The sequence below is a fragment of the Nipponia nippon genome, unplaced genomic scaffold, assembly GCF_047370975.1.
Source record: "Nipponia nippon isolate SJK-2023a ecotype South Korea unplaced genomic scaffold, ASM4737097v1 scaffold_27, whole genome shotgun sequence".
NCBI classification, from domain to species: Eukaryota; Metazoa; Chordata; class Aves; order Pelecaniformes; family Threskiornithidae; genus Nipponia; species Nipponia nippon.
In genome coordinates, this window is record NW_028262344.1 from 3,469,653 (window position 1) to 3,482,375 (window position 12,723).

General features: G+C 55.5%; 1 protein-coding gene across 1 annotated transcript in view; it reads right to left on the reverse strand.

Annotated features, from left to right (window-relative positions):
• ZMAT4 (zinc finger matrin-type 4) overlaps nucleotides 1-5,228 on the reverse strand; it is a 91,541-nt gene extending 86,313 nt beyond the window's left edge. The window contains exon 1 of the transcript XR_015705953.1: nucleotides 4,950-5,228. The gene's annotated coding sequence lies outside the window, so the exon portion shown is untranslated. The remainder of the gene's footprint in view (nucleotides 1-4,949) is intronic.
• Nucleotides 5,229-12,723: the final 7,495 nt, after the last annotated feature.

A 12,723-nucleotide genomic window follows, 5' to 3' on the forward strand; every position in this document is an offset into this window, starting at 1 on the left:
GCAGAGCACAACCCGGGGCCATTTCCTCCCGGGAGAGGCTCCGGACAGGCGGCGCTGCCTCGGCCAGTGCCGCTGGGAAGCGGGGATCAAGACAGATGAGCGGAGCTGCCAAGCTGCCACCGGCTGGGAAGGAAACGCTCCGACATCTTGGGCCGGGTTCTCGAGATGCGCACGGCCACCTGCACAGGGAGGCCGCTTGCCAGCACACACGGCCCGATCCTGCACAGGCTGCAAGCCCTCAGCGGCTGTTTGCATACCCTGAGCCAGCAAGGCTGTTTTTGCCCTTGGAATAGCCTGGTCAGGCAGGTCCAGCCCGTTTCCATCGGCGGGCACTGCCTGGGAGACCTCTCCCCTCTCATCACCGCGCAGCCTCGCTGCTGGAGGGCTGCCCGGCACAGGAGCGTGCGCAGCCCCCGCTAAAAACCCCAACCCGCAAAGGGCATCGGTTACTCTCTGCCTCGAGGGGGAGGCACAAACCTTCCTTCGCTTGCAGGTAGGTGCCGACAGCCCTGCAGCCAAGTGAATAATTGAATTTCCCATCTAACCTCCTCGCCCAGAGGAAGCTTACCCTTCCTCTCACACACATTACAGCTATGAAATATTTCAGATTCCTTGTATTTTTATGGGAACATTACATTTTTCCCTTCCAGAAAGAAAAAAAAAAATCTATTTCTCTCTAATTTGAGTCTGGTGGGCAGTCACATTGATTAATTTGCCTCTTCCACCAGCCCTGCTTCCTCCCAAAGGCTGAGCTAAGCACTGTCCATAGCAAGCACATGGTCCAGTAACCCACAGGGCTGTTCAGCAAAATCTTTTTCAACCACCAATTAAATACAGAACTGTTATCTGGTCAGCAATTAATTAGCATAAACATCAGGGTGCGCAGGGTACCAAGCCCCCCGCGGCAGTGCTGAAGGCACAGCCCTCGTGCAGCACGCAGCTGCAGCGGGGCCGGCTGTGCCGGGAGCCCCCAGCCCCGGGGCAGCAAAGAGACTGATGCACCCGCTGAATCGGGGCCCTGCTGCCAATCCCAGGTGGATTCCTCTCCACCTCAGTGCACCCAAGATACAAGAACCAGCCACTCGACTCTTGAATGGTCTCACTTGCTTAGACATGTGCAACGTGGTCATGCTGGTCCAGCCTAAGGCATACTTAATGAACGTTCAGCATTTACATGGCATTTCATGCTTCCAGAGCGGTGTAATTACCTGGAGTCCTGCAGCAATCTTTGCAGAGCTGAAGCAGGCTAAAGAGATGGACAACACAAAGGCAAAAGCCCCAGAGAAGGGAGAGGTACAGCCTCGAGGTGTCCGAATAAACCCCGCACCCTTCACCTTCCTTCTCACCAGAGAAGAGGAGCCCCGTGCTCTTTCTAGCACCTCCCGGCAGCTCCCACTCACGCAGCCGGGGACGAGGGCAGTCCCCGTGCGGGAGGGTGTCCCCAAAGCCCAGCACCACGAAGCAGGGCGCCTTCTGCACCGAGGCGGGCACGCGCAGCTGGCGGGCTGGGCGCCTGGGGTGCTCTGCTCCCAGGCTTGTGACCTGCCGTGGAAACCAGCTTTTCCCCAATGAAACCCCGCGTCTGACCGTCTGCTACTAATCTACTGTTCCTGAGGCGCTACATAGCTCGGTGGATAATTATAAAAATCTCCAGGAATAAACAAGATTTTAGTCACAGCGGTAAGCACAGCTCCATGTTGCTTTGCTGCCCGGGAGAACCCACCATCGCTTTGGCTCTCCTTTGTGCTAAGACCACGTGGTAGCTCTATGGCAAGCGGGGAAGCGTAACTTGTGGCACGATGCGGCCAGAGGATAAATGAGAAGCAGGCCCTGCAGGACCATCGATCTGCCCTTGGTGTAAAAGCTCAGTTCACCCCCCTTTCCCCAAGGGAGGAAAAAAAGAAACCTGCTCTCTTCAAGGCCATTTTCTTAATTAGCTGTCACGGCACGGGTCAAGGGGCATGGCAAAGGCCCTGGGTGGAAGGGAATTAAGCAAAGCAAAATTAGTACCTTGGGTTTTTCACAAGGCACAGGCAGGCCCAGCTCCTGTGTGCATTCACAGCTCCGTGCCTGCCCATCAGAGCATGTCAAAGGACACAGCAAAAACTGCCCAAGCGCATGTAACCAGGACTAGCTAGGTGTGGGTCGCCTTGTGGGATGGAGGGGGGACTGCTGGAAGTAGCTGCGTTTTGCACTTCAAAAATCTACTTTCTATCTCATGCCAGTAAAACAATTGACACGTGGCAAATGCCACACTTTCCAGGGGCCAGCAAAGGGCATCGTTCCAGGCCTTCCCCTGAAACGCCACTGATCGGACATCAGCCTGTGGATTCAGAGCGAATGCTGGAGACAGGGTAGATGATGCTCTACTGATGATAGATACGGGATACTGATAGATACGGGATACTGATAGATACGGGATACTGATAGATACGGGATACTGATAGATACGGGATAGATGCCGCTCTGCTGCGCAATGCAGCAACATCTGGTGTTCCTCTCGGCGTTTGCTGTTCCCCTTCCCTCGGGCTACGCTGTGCTATCCACCTTCCATTTTCTGCACTGGCAGGCATGGGGGAGCGAAGAGGAGAGGAAACCGCAGGCAAAGGCACAGGCACCTGCGCGTCATTTATGAGGCATCCTTGCAGCACACGGCCTGAACTGGGACATCATTCCCAATGGGACACGGGACAAAGCCAGCTGCTGGCGCTGCCCACTCCCTGGTGTGCCACCGGCACAGGCGGCTGCAGGCAGGTGAAAGCTGCCGCGCTCGCCAGAGCAGCCTCCAGCTCGGCTGCCACTCCTCTCCCAAATGTAATTCCCATTGCCGATCAGAGCAGAGATCGCGGATTGATGCAGAGCACAAAGCAGCGCTGGCTCAGGGAGCGGCAGCCGCTCAGCACATCTGGAGCAAGGAGGCACGGGCTTGAGCAAAGCTTCGTAGCAGAGTCCACAAACCCTGTGGCCACGTGCATGCAGCACGAGGCCATTCTTTCAGCAACACGAGCGTGCAAAGCTAAAGCAGGGCAAAACGTTACCCTAATTGTGCTGCCCCTATTGTCCATCTCCTTCAGCCCTGGGAGCAAACGCTATTTGGCATGCCAGTAAGAGGCTCGGGCTCCAAGACCAGGACATTCAGGCTCTCCAGACAAGCCTCTGCAGTTCCCATCAGAAGGGCTGTACCTTGACCAGACGCTTTACGCTTGGCCCCCACAAGGCTCGCTCTGCTCCGCCGCCCCACAGCCGCCTGCGGATGCTCCCCGGCTTTTGCCCGGCCGAGCAGTGCCGCGGCAGCCTGTGGCGCACCCTCCGTGCACCCAGAGCGCAGCAAGCGACCCTCCTGGGACCTGGGCAGTCCCTATTCCTTTGAGACGGTAACAACTCAGATTCTCTTCTGAGGCATGATGCCCTTTAGACTTCTCCTTCCCTGACATTCAGCAGCGAAATTAGAGCAGGCAGCGGCAGGTTTTTTGCAAAACAAAGTTTGCTGAGCGTGTTGGATGTACTACGTGCTTCTTCAGTGAGGTTTGTGGGCCCTTCTGCCAGCTCGTGCTGTTTGAAACAACCTGAACTAGTGGTTGACCCTGGCTCCATCACACTGTTAAACATGCCTGCAGGATGTCCCTAGATAGGTTCCTTTGATTTCCTTAGCTCATCCTCAACTGCAGTTTTTAATCCTCCGGATAACAAAAGGCTGAACTGCAGCCGCCTTCCAGGATCTCAGACTCTGGCAGAGCATCTTTAGCTCTGTGCATAAGAATTGCAGCACCCAGGGAGCTTAAACAAAGAGCCCCAGGCAGTCCCAGCCCGAAACACTGGGAACAATGCCATCGTTCACAGATAGGGGAAGGTATTTGGAAATGCAATTTCCGAGGTCACCTTTTATCATCCAGGCAAACCACAGGCACGGTGAAGAGCCTGAGCTCTGCTTTTGTCAGCCAAAGCCAGCACCGGGGACTTCCCGCAATTCCCAAACAGCGGTCACCATGTCTTCAACAGGTCCTCTCCCACCTCCCCAGCGCGCCCCAGCCGCTGAACCCCGGCCCAGGCAGAGGGGAGCCAGCTGCCCGCCAGCACGCTGTGCGAGGGGTTTCAGTCCCGTCCCTGCGGACGGGAAGGCTTCGGTCACTAATCTCAGAGGCTAGAATAATTTTACGCTTTCTTCTGCGAAACCCTCACAGCAAAGCCTGGAAGATGCAGCGAGCCCAGACAGAAACATATTTCCCCTGTGGTTACCCTGATGCCTGACTGCCAGCACACAGACATGCAATTTGTGCCTCACTAGGCAAAACCCAGTGAAGTGTTTAACTTGACAACAGGAGCATTTCTCCGAACGCTGCCACCTCAACTGACCCCAGCACAACATCGCAGGCTCCCCCAGCGCCTCGCCAACACCCACTCCCGCACCCGCCTGCAACACTCCACTTCCAGCAACTGCTGCCTCCGTGCCAGTTCTGCAGGCTCCTCATGCACTATTTAACACCCAGCAGTCCTTCGTTGCACCCTCTTTTTGCTGCTACAGAAAGCTCGGAGTCTCTCCCACCCCCCTCTTACAGCAGACTAGCACAAAAGCTGCCCTTGTGCGGGGAGCCGTCGAGCGGGCAGCCGAGGTCTGGCAAAGCCCAGGCGCTGGGAGAGCGTGCGGAGACGGACCCCCTCAAGCGGAAAGCCTGGCAGAAAGATTGGCTCTTGCACAGGGAAAACGTGGACCTTAGCCCAGGCTGAGCTGCATCTCGGAGGCTTGTAAACAACAGCCTTGCTTGGCCTGTAGCTCACTAAGCATTGCTAACGCCCCAGTTTTTCCTCTGGCTTAGAGACATGGGGACCAATTTCTCTGCCCACACCACTAGCATTAATCTAGAGTTAGAGAGCGATAACACACAGAGCGGAACAGATACGGCTGTCGCAGGAGTCCCCGAGTGGGAAGAGAGTGAGTAACAAACCCTTACCTGCCAAAGCATCCTGAAAGCTCCCTGATGGCTGAGACCAGCACGAGGAGACGACGGGCAGAAGCTGGGCACAAGCTACCAGCCCCGAGCACAAGCGCAGATGCAGAGGTGCGCTCCCTACTCTGTTCTCCGCTGCTGCAGCGCTGCTGGCACAAGGAGCAGCTGGGGCTGGGGGAAATCAGGCCAGTGGCTACCAGTGGTCTGCCAGGACAGCCCACTGCGATGGGAGATACAGACCAGCTGGGCAGGCACCCACGTCAGCCGTCCTCCCGAGCAAGCCCAGCAGACAGCACGCCTGTGCTGGTCATCCTGGTTGCACCTGGGTGCTCAGGACTGCACAGGAGAGGGAAGCCTGGGTGCTAATTGCTTAAATGGAAGAGCTGGCTCAGCAGGGAGGTGGGGCAACCTGGGTAGGAAGGGAGCACGTCGCAACACAGCTCCTTCTGTGCAAAACCCGACATCAGCTCCGCATGCGCTGCGCTGCTGCAAAGGCCCCTTCTGTCACTGGATTATCCATATCACTGTTTTCCCAGCACCGAACAAGGCTTGCCGGACCTCCGTCGCTGTGGCACAGCACGTTCGGCTTGCTTTGCAAGCTGCCATGCAAACACTTGCTCCATTATTCTCCCCAGGCAGGCTCCAGCGTTTACCAAGTTTGCCTTCTGCGTATCAGTTGCTAAGCGTGCTTGCTGCTAACGCTATTTAACCCAGCGGACCAGGGCTCTCCAGCTCCATGGACGAGAGATGAACACATATAAGCAAACGGCCAGCCCAGTCCCAAGGCGTAAGTATGAACAGCAGGCTGTCAGATACTGTTTGTCCCTGCTAATTTATCAGAAGGGCCATTTTGATTGGTTTCAGTGCCTTTCCCCAGGGACACCGACGAAAAGGAGAGCTGAGTCGATTCATTACTGTGCCTTGACTGAGACCTGCTCCAGCCCCGTGCTCTGCACTGGGTGCTGGTGGGTCCTGGTGGCAGAAGGACACAGGCAGGACAGGATTCCCACCGGGACCTCAAAGCCTAGGATGGTGCCAGCCTCCCAGGGATGTCCAAAGCGATGCCCTGTAGCCAGTCCAGAGGGTGATACCTTGGTCATAGACAGGTTGCATCTGCCTATGGCCAGAATAGGAATTCCCCTCCCAGAAGCAAATTACCGTCTCTGATTTGGGCCCCACAGTACCACCAGGAGTAATTTCCATACCCACCCTAGCCCAATATGCAGGGTACTCTCTTTGTCTGCCTTGCTATAAATAGTTTTTAGCACTGCTGAGCAAGGATTAATGACTTTTCTAATTATACCACCATCAGTTGGTGACAGGGGAATGATACTGTGCAGATGTCTGAGCCCACTCACCCAGTGCATGGCTGGATTGCTCTGTGCAGAACATACCCGTACGTCATCTCTTAATTCCAAGGAATATCAAGTCACGAGTGCAGTAAAGCAAAAAAAAAAGAGGTATTCATATTAAAAGAGACATATCTAGAAACCACATCTACTCCAAGTTACTAAAAGGAAATCTATCGGTTTTGGGTGGCATCTCAGAGAGCTGCATTTCCACGTAAACATTATCTGTGATTTGTACCACCTCAAATACCACTCCTCCTGAGTACACAGGAGACCTGTTTCATACCAGCTTCCCAATTAAGCCTTGATTTTAAATCGGCTTGCCTTATTTACTAGCCAACTGCTTGCTTTGTGCTACTGAAAAGGAGCATTTTTCACATGCCTGCACTACCCAGGCTGCAGCAAGGCTGATCCCTGCACCGTTACACAGCTGCTCGCGGTTCACAGACCCCAGCTGTGAAACCGCTCGCCCTTTCTCCAGACATTCCTCTGCCACAGGACTTGCGAACAGCGCACACAAGAATTTCCGCAGAAGGGCTCTTACTTCAAAAAAATGCTAAGAGTAGGGAAGCACATCTTGCAACACCTGATGGAAATTTCAGTCCACCTTCTGCGTTTTAAGTTTTCTTATTTTATGACAGCACGAACAAGATGCAGTTTCAGAGGGGAGTATAGGATTTTGGTGCCAAAATAACTCTCCCTTTTCTGAACGGTTGATGGCTGTGGCAAAAAAATGTTTTCACCTGAGGCCATGGCAGGTGCATAATTTGCCTGGGAAAATTACTGGAAAACTTAAGAGCCAAGGAGCACTTTGTTCAGCAACTGCAGCGCCGGAGGTTGCAGCCTGCAGGCCCCCGGCAATGTGGCCGGGGCAGACGAGCCCGGCTTCCCTCTGCTGCCGGGCGCCACGGGTGACGTTTTCTGTCCGCTGTACTAGAGGCTAAGCACCGCTCAGCAGACACCGCCAGGCCTCTGAAATAGCATTTCTTTGCCAGAGCTATCAGAAGGGAGGGGATCGGGGAAGTTATTTTGCCCAGTCATTTGGAACCAATACAAGTCACTCCTCGCAGCAGAGATCCTGCCCTTTGTCGGGTCTAATTTAAGGCGATAACAATTCCATCAGTTCCACAAGGTAATACCTTAGGTCCTGCAGCTCGGGTTAAAGGAATTGCTGTGGGTTTCTGTGTCGGCAGAGGGAAGCGGCTCCCGCGGGGCATTGCGCTGCCAGGTCAGGGCAGCCCGGCGTGACGCCGGGGAGGGCCAACGCAGCCCGGGAGAGCCACGCTGCTCGGAGCAAGCGCGAGGACCAGGCACCCCGCAGCCTCGCACCACCGCGATTCTCGTGCCTCCCCCGGAGAGCTGCGACGCGCGGCTGCCGCTGAGAGGGGCTCGGCCCCCGTCACCATATGGCAGCTCCCGTCCTCCCGCCCCGAAGCGCCGCTTTGTTCCACCGCCGACCTTGTCAGGGTGCCCCAGAAACCACTGCCGCTATTTTTAGAGGGTTAACAAGTACCTCTAGGAAAAAATAATCCACCGGTACGTGACTCCCTTTTGGTCCAACACTCGACAAATGGCCACAGCATCAGTCTAGTAGCCATAAAGACGAAATGCCAACTGATGAACGCCGTCTCCCCTCACCCACCTGCCCGTAGTGAATGAACATGAGAAAACAACTAACCTTCTATTTGGTTGCCAAGGTTTCTCATTTTTATGTATAACTATGTATATTTATAGTGCCCCTTGCTATCAAAAATCAGGAAAGGGAACAGCAGATAAGACAGCCCGGCAGAATTGTTTCTCAACAGAATGTTTTTCAGTTTTCCACGAGGCATCAGCAGCTCTTTAAAGTCTTTTTATTGCATTCAGCGTTAGATGCAAAATCGTATTTCAAAGACACTTCAACTTTGAAAAAACAAAATGCAGATTCTGTACTGTGCCACCTGCAAACAGCGGAGGCATGACCCACATTAGAGAGGACCTTGTAACGGAGGGAGGGAGCTTTGCAGACGAGACCGGGCCATCTAAAACACTTCAAAAGTAAAAGGTCACAGGGAAATCACTGCCTCCCTAATTATAGCATTCGCTCTAGTGTTACCATGCCACAATTCAGGTTCCTAATTTAAATTGTCATTAAGCCTTGCTGCAGGCTCCGTAACTTAACAGCTTTTGGTATGATAGCCTGTTCTCCATCAAGGAGATGGAGAGCATATTCGTACAGAGACAGGGGGAGGAGAAACAACACGCGGAGCTAAATAAGGATTAAAATCACAACACGTCTCAGGGGCTGCCCTCCCGTTTTCACAGGGTCTTAATTCAATGTACTATACCCACACGACAAGCTTTTTTTTCTTGTCTGCGCTCACGGCCTCCGCAGGGATGTCGGAAGAGCACGGGTGTTCAGGCACGTTACCCCCACTACGCGTCAAGCTTCACGGGGATGGAAGGCCTGATCCTGCCGGGCTTTGGCGAGGTGCTGGAGGCCGCTCCAAAGAGGTGGTCCGCAGCCGGACAACAGCCGCGGTGCTGCGGCGGCCTTAGGCACGGACCGCATTTCCCCTCGTGCCACGGGAAAAGGCAAGGGGCTGCGGGGGAGCCGGCTGCGCGACTCGCCTGCGGCAGACGGGCGCAGCAGCGGGTGCTCGCCGCCCGCTTCCCGGCGCGGCGGTGGCGGGACCACCACCCGTCCCAGGCCTGCCCCGATGGGCCGGGTGCTCGCAGGCACAACCCGCTGGGATGCCAGCCCCATTCCCAGCTCACGGCTCCACCGCAGCTCCTTTCGTAACGGCACGGAGCAGAAACCCACAGACTCGGACAGACGGCACCAGCCCTTGCTCGGACTTCGAGGGGAAACCGCAACGTAAACCAGCGTATCGCTTGCAGCTCCTTCATGCCGTTCCCAGCGAACACCCAAGTCGCTGCCCCGAGCCGCTCCTGGGCACGGCCAGGCTGCCCCTGGCTGCAGCATTCCCCGTTTCCCAAGGGACCGGCTGTCCCTGCTGAGCACCCTGCCCTTGCCGGGGAGGGACACCCCGCTGCGGGCACCAGGCCTTGTCCTTGGGGTGGGGAGGGCTGCGGTTACCGCGCAACTAGCACGTAAAGCCGCGTAGCAAAAATTAACCAACTTGGATTTTCCGTTAGATGTTAAATAAAACCAGCAAAGCTTCCGTTATTTTTTGTTCCTTCCAGTTTATTAGGCCACAAATTACAAATCGAAAGTTTTCTCATCTCTGTTCCTTCCAGCATAGAGACTGTTATCAATTTCTGCATTTTCTGGGGATTGACTTCTACCTTTTTTTTTTTTTTAAGTATGAAAAGCTTTAACAGCCGCAAGCAATTAGTGAAATGAATAAAGCAGCAACTCGTATGTCCAGATCGGTTATGCCATAAAGAGGCACCGTCCTAACCGGACGGGAACGGAACCTTCTGACCGCTGCACCCGATACTGCAAAACCGGAGATGTGCAAAATCCAGACGCAATTTCTCACCAGCATCGCGACGCTCTCGGCATAAATCGTTTTACACATTATTATCTGGGCAGAGGACATGCAAAGAGCTGCTTCCAGTCTTTTTATATTCTTTATTCTTTAAAAACCGCAGTATTTAGGGCAAGTGCGTCTCCTTAAGATTCTCCCAGGAGCTGCAATTAAAAATAACGCCTGAGAACGGCCCCAGGCGGGGCAGAGGAGGGCTTCGGCGGCCCCGGAGCCCCGCCAGGCCGGGGCAGGACGCCCCTCGCCCCCGGCCGGGGCAGAGCCGCCCCGGCAGCACCCGAAAAACGACGGGGTGCAACCGGGCAGCGGGGGGGGGGGGGGGGGGGGGGGGCGCGGCCCGCCCCCGCCGCCCCCATGCCCCCCCCCCCGCCGCGCGCTGCCGAGACGACGGCGCCACCCCGCGGCGCGCGGGGGCGGCTTTTGGGGCGAAAAACCCCGTTTCCAGCAGCCCGGGGGGGGGGGGGGGGGGGCGCAGGCTCCCGGGCAGCGCCGGCAGCGGCCGGGGGGCGGCTGCAGGCCCCCCCAGCGGTGCCCTGTCCGCAGGAGGCACCCCAGCCCCTTTGCACAGCACGGTGCAGACCCGGACGCCTGCGCTGCAGTTTGCAGGCCGCCTTCGCCCTCCGGACCCTCACCGACTCCCACCGCAGCGGCTTCGTAAATAAGCAGCCTGGCATCAGCCGCAGGTGGCTTGGTGAGGGCCGAGCGCAGTCTTGCAGCGGGGTACGGCAAACGAACAGCAGTGACGAACCCGGTTCCCAAGCCCTTAAGCGGATCCCTCCCGCGGGATCGGCGAGTCGGGGGCGCTGGCCCGAGGTGTGAGCATCAGCGTCCCGGCTGCACAAGGGTCCGAGTCTAAAGCTGCAGTGTAATTAAGGGCAAACCACGTTTGACAGCTCATATGCTTTCCTGCTATTAAAGAATTCCTCCTCCTCCACGCCTTAAACAGGGAAAATTGCGCTTTGGAGGGTGAAGCGTCAACCAGAGAGTTTGGGTTCTGCTTTAGTGCGGTTTACCAGCTGCGTGCTGCCCATGCCCCTGGCAGCTCGCCCACGGCCCGGCATCTGCTCCCGGGCAGGCAGCACGCTGCCGGGCTGGGAAAAGCCTCTCCAAGCTCCAGGATCGCCCTGGGTCCCGGTGTGCAGCTCCAGCCGCGTTCCCACCTGGTTTTTCTCAGCACAGGTACTGCAGGAGGAGCTGCTCTCAGTCATAAAGTAAGGTGATTTGCAGGGAATTAGTTTTGGACTCCATCCCAAAGCTGAAAGCAGGAGCAGATCAAATTTTGTACCACTCTGGAAGACACAGCAGTGCTTTTCTGAGACTGAACTGAAGAAATTTGAATATCTGCAGGCAAACAATGAACCTCGTTCATATTTTACGTGCTGCTGTCTGTCTTCCCTTTAATTCAGTCATGTAATTGCAGACAATGTGGTTTCTAGACTGTAATCTGATATTTGCACAAAAGCGATACCAGTATCCTCCCATTGAGTCCCTTTTACTTTGAGGAAACAGTTCAGGTATGAGGAGGTGCTTCTCAAAGAGCAGGACCTCGGGGGTCCCGGCTAGAGCTAAGCTGTTCTGCCCGAAGGAGCGAGGACCTCGTTCAGGTGGGGAAGGGCGTTCGTGTGCCCGCCTGGACAAGCGGAGGACGCCCTCCTCCTTTCCAGAAGTATCTCAGCCTGCACCAAGCACACACCACAGGAGCCGAAACAGCGGTACAAGGGCACGTAGGAGAAGCCCCGGGTAAGCCAGGATGACTACTGACAACGGAGAGGGCGTAATCACAGAGAATGAGTTGCTTCAAGGATCAGATGTGGCTTGGGAAATATACCATCGGGATTTTGGAAGCGACTCAAGTTCTCACTTGGAGCAATCTGTCTGCTCCTGCCGTGTATCTGTTATCAGACTTACTATTTCATCACCGAGTGGAACAGAAGGAAGAGAAGAAAAACAGGGTGGAAAAATGAAACTGGGTTTCAGTTCTCCCACTGTACACCCTGCTCGACCTTGCAAATTTTCTGAGAAGGCGAGCACCAGTTTCACAAGAGTGGAAAAGTATTTTGAGCACAGAGGTCAGCAGAAACAATGCAAAACTTTACAGTCATAAACAGAACAAGCAAATCCATAGCCCATGCTGTGCTGGGACTTGCACAGCCATTCTGTCAAGGAGAGAAACAATAGCTTATAACTTGCCAGCAGAGTACGAATTCCAGACTGCCACCTGGGAACGGTCACTGTGCCGCCGACTGTAAACAGCCACAGCGCGAGGCTTATCCGCCGCAAACTTTCACCGGCCATCTGGGAGAACGAGCACGACGCACAGCTTCTCGCCGCGTGAGGGAAGGAGCAAAGATAACGCCTGGTTTTATCGGGTTTTATTCAGTCATCTCCAGTCATATGTTCCAGGTTGCGGGAACTGTACCGGGATAAAATGGGAATTCCTCCTCGGCTAAAGCGAGGAGGGTGTGCTCCGCGCTGGGGTAGCACCTTGTGTACTTCTCTCTGCCACTCTTACCTCAGCGGACACTGCTATCCGAGTAAACGAGGCATGGTTTCGTTGTCCTGGCCAAGTACAGCAATACCCCTGACCCGGGGACCCTGCGTGCTATACGGACGTGTCAAGGGGCGTGAGAAAGAGGCATTCCCAGCAGGATTAGGTTCTGGCTCCGCGCTGGACAGGAAGGAAGCGCTTAGCAGGAGCGGAGTTGAGCACAGCTCCCGGTCACATCCAAGACAAAAGGCAGAGCCAGCGCTGAAGGTTTAGAGGTGATGCTGCACCGTGCTTTCAGGCACGAGACAATCCTGTCCCAAAGCGCCCAGGATCTGGGGAACTTAACCGAGCGCCGACTCGCAGCATTGCTGCCCCAGCTTTGCACAGGCCGTGCTTGTCAGGGCCCCGGTGAGCTGCAGGAAAGCCACGGGCACACACCCCGGCCATTG